This window comes from Sycon ciliatum, chromosome 9 (assembly GCF_964019385.1).
Source record: "Sycon ciliatum chromosome 9, ocSycCili1.1, whole genome shotgun sequence".
NCBI classification, from domain to species: domain Eukaryota; kingdom Metazoa; phylum Porifera; class Calcarea; order Leucosolenida; family Sycettidae; genus Sycon; species Sycon ciliatum.
The window spans coordinates 16,371,289-16,375,196 of record NC_088651.1 but is presented as its reverse complement, the minus strand read 5'-3'; positions in this window follow the sequence as shown (position 1 = coordinate 16,375,196).

Here is a 3,908-nt window from a genome sequence, read left to right as displayed (position 1 = left end):
ACAATCCGCAATAAATTCTGCAAATACTTTTGCCTAACTCATAATATACAAACCGATTGAAACGTTTTTGCAATACAGTGATGTGGCCAATCAACGGAAAAAGACAATTCCATCAGTTCTTATAACATGTACGATGAGCTAGGCAAAAAAACATATAAGCATAGCGTAGGGCCCTGAGCTTCCAAGCTCTCTCGTTATTAATATAGCTATGAATAGGAAGAAGGCCGCAGACATCACGCAACTACTTTACTTGTTTGACATGTATTACTGCGTACTTTATCAAAAATATTATTGAAAACCCAGAATCGATTTTCTCGTTCCTATCATCAGTGGGAAAAAATAACTAAATGATACAACCAAAGAAACTGTGCATTAAAACCACTAGAGGAAACGCAAAAAGGTAACAAGATTACGTAACCAAAGGCGAGAAGGCACTGAACGAAGTGTCAACCTACAAATACAACTTCAGTGCCACAATGTGCTCTTTCTGCTTACACAAAACAGGCATATGAATACGTATACAAACTGCCTCAAGGACTTTCAACTGTTGGACATAACGCGTACGACACAGTGCAGAAAAATGAGAGTCATCATACACACCAAGACAGTCAGGACGAGATAACAAGTGTAGATACACAGCTGACCTTTTTACGATCAACACATTCATCCGCCTCAATAATATTTTTGTTATAAAATACACAGTAATACATGTCAAACAAGTAACGAGTATTAAACAAGTATTATTATTAGTAGTAGTAGTAGCAGTAGTAGCAGTAGAAAGAAAAAGGACATATGGAAACGAGTTAAGAGTAACTCTTCACCACTGTAACTAGATACTATATACAGTTAGAAAGTGCAACAACTAGGCACGAAACTGACAGAGTACTGAGACATTCGACGTCCTGACACCTAGCTTCAACACATCTCCGTAGCACTAACTGACAGCCTTCCAACTGGGAAGGTTCAAGGTTATGGAAAGACCAAAGAGGGGAAGTTGGGTGGTGTGCTGCTTTGCTGCTTCGAATTGTAGTTAGACCGCTTTGTCAAATCGCCTACTGGTCTCGTCATCGTACAGTGACAATCGACATTCTTTGTTCCGTTGGGACTGTTGCTTGTGCTCGTTTTCGTTGCGCTTGCTTTCCCCTCTTTGGTCTTTCCATAACCTTGAACCTTCCAACTTGAAAGGCTGTCGGTTAGCGCTACGGAGATGTGTTGAAGCTAGGTGTCAGGACGTCGAATGTCTCAGTACTCTGTCAGTTTTGTGCCTAGTTGTTGCACTTTCTTACTGTATATAGTATCTAGTTACAGTGGTGAAGAGTTACTCTTAACTCGTTTCCATATGTCCTTTTCCCTTCTACTTTTATTATTGGCTCAATACCCGAGTTTCAAATTATTATTATTATTATCATTATTCAAAGGACCAGTCGGGGAAGTGAACTGCCTGAAAAGAGAAAAAAAACGCCAGACCCACCAGGACTCGAACCTGGGACCATAGCTCAGTGGTTAGAGCATTGCTCATGAAAAGCAGGGTCCCAGGTTCGAGTCCTGGTGGGTCTGGCGTTTTTTCCTCTTTTCAGGCAGTTCACTTCCCCGACTGATCCTTTGAATATGAAGTTCTCCCAATCCTTTCCAAATTATTATTATTATTATTATTATTATTATTATTATTATTATTCAAGCGGTAGTTTGGAGGCGATGAAAAACAGTTTCGCGATCAGTACTTTCGCATGCAACGCCGCCCATCCACAAAATCCAGTAGTCACTTCCTCTTACCGGTATCAAACAGGTGCGTTCTTTCCACACATGCCCTGGCCACGTCTTCAGTCCCAACTTTTGTTTTTTTTTATATTGAATTTGGCAGGCGGCTCATATTGTTTGGGAAACGAGGAATGTACCGGAAATAACATATACCAAAGATGACTGCCTGCAGTGCACCGGTGATCATTTACGCATTATCAAAATCGCTGCGCAGGCCCAAATTGCAATTTCACGACATATTTTACCTTCAGATTATCACAACTTCACCATTGGCCGATTCCATGATCTTGCTCTTCTTGGAAAGGTCCGTCAGCGACGAATGCACAGAGCCCACATTCGACATCTATAAAGCCACAAGTCGAGCGCCCCCACTTGCCAAACTTGCCCCAGCGCCAGATCTGCGGGCAGAATCCAAATTGTCTTGCCATTTCACTCTCCCCCATCGCTGGACTTTGAATTTTTGTGTACAGAACATGTCATGTAAAAAAGAAAAATCTGACTTTTAAATGTTCCCGAACGCAGAAAAATTGCAATTGCCGTGATTTTACTTTCGGCGGACGATATCGTTGCAAGAGAGTGTCGTAGCTCTTCGGCGATTGTTCGAGACAGTGTTTTCTATTGAATGGCGATAGACCCTTCGAATCCTTTAGTAGTCATTCACCATTAGTCTTCACCATGCGGCCTTTCGGTGTTCTTTTGCAATGAATAATAACAGTGTAGTATGAGTAGTTTTCCTGTGGATTCCCGGTGGATTTTAGAATTGAGATGTGCTAGACGCATCAATTGGTTACCCCTTGCAACGAACTATCTCTCTCTCTCTCTCTCTCTCTATATATATATATATTCTTGCTGATTCTCTACCCCCAGTATAAATTCTGGCTTCGTTTTCGTTCTTGCTCATTCCCATGTAACCACTGATGAAAATGGGTGAAAAGCTTTTGGTATTATGAAACTGACAACCTTGTTGTTGTGTGTATATATATATATATATATCTACCTATCCCTGTCTCTGAACCTATCTCTCTCCCTCTCTCTCTCTCTCTCTCTCTCTCTCGCTCTCTCTCTCCCTCTCTCTTTCTCTCTCTCTCTCTTTCTATCTCGCACCCTCTCTCTCTCCCTTGCTCTCTCTCTCTTTCTCTCTCTCTTTCCCTCCCTCCCTCTCTTTCTCTCTCTCTCTCTCTCTCTCTCTCTCTCTCTCTCTCTCTGTCTCTGTCTCTCTCTCTCTCTCTCTCTCTCTCCCCTCTCTCTCTCTCTGCCTCTCTCGCTCTCTCTCTCTCTCTCTCTCTCTCTCTCTCAGTTTCAAAACTTAGAACTGTTTTTGAAGAACTAGAAAGTGTGTTGTGTCGGGGTTCCGAAATTCCAAAACTCGCTCGCTCTCTCTCTCTCTCTGTCCACAATAAGACATTGTTGTTCATGCCTTGGTGTTTACCCCTGTCCAGAACTTAATGAATGCGAAAAACTGAATTTTACATGCAGCAGTGATGCTCACTGTACTAATCAGACTGGGACATTCTCATGTGTTTGCAAGCCTGGATTTACTGGAGATGGATTTTCCTGTACAGGTACGTTCTTTCCACACATGCCCTGGCCACGTCTTCAGTCCCAACTTTTGTCTTTTTTTATATTGAATTTGGCAGGCGGCTCATATTGTTTGGGAAACGAGGAATGTACCGGAAATAACATATACCCAAGATGACTGCCTGCAGTGCACCGGTGATCATTTACGCATTATCAAAATCGCTGCGCAGGCCCAAATTGCAATTTCACGACATATTTTACTTTCAAATTATCACAACTTCACCATTGGCCGATTCCATGATCTTGCGCTTCTTGGAAAGGTCCGTCAGCGACGAATGCACAGAGCCCACATTCGACATCTATAAAGCCACAAGTCGAGCGCCCCCACTTGCCAAACTTGCCCCAGCGCCAGATCTGCGGGCAGAATCCAAATTGTCTTGCCATTTCACTCTCCCCCATCGCTGGACTTTGAATTTTTTGTGTACAGAACATGTCATGTAAAAAAGAAAAATCTGACTTTGAAATGTTCCCGAACGCAGAAAAATTGCAATTTCCGTGATTTTACTTTCGGCGGACGATATCGTTGCAAGGGAGTGTCGTAGCTCTTCGGCGATTGTTCGAGACGCTGTTTT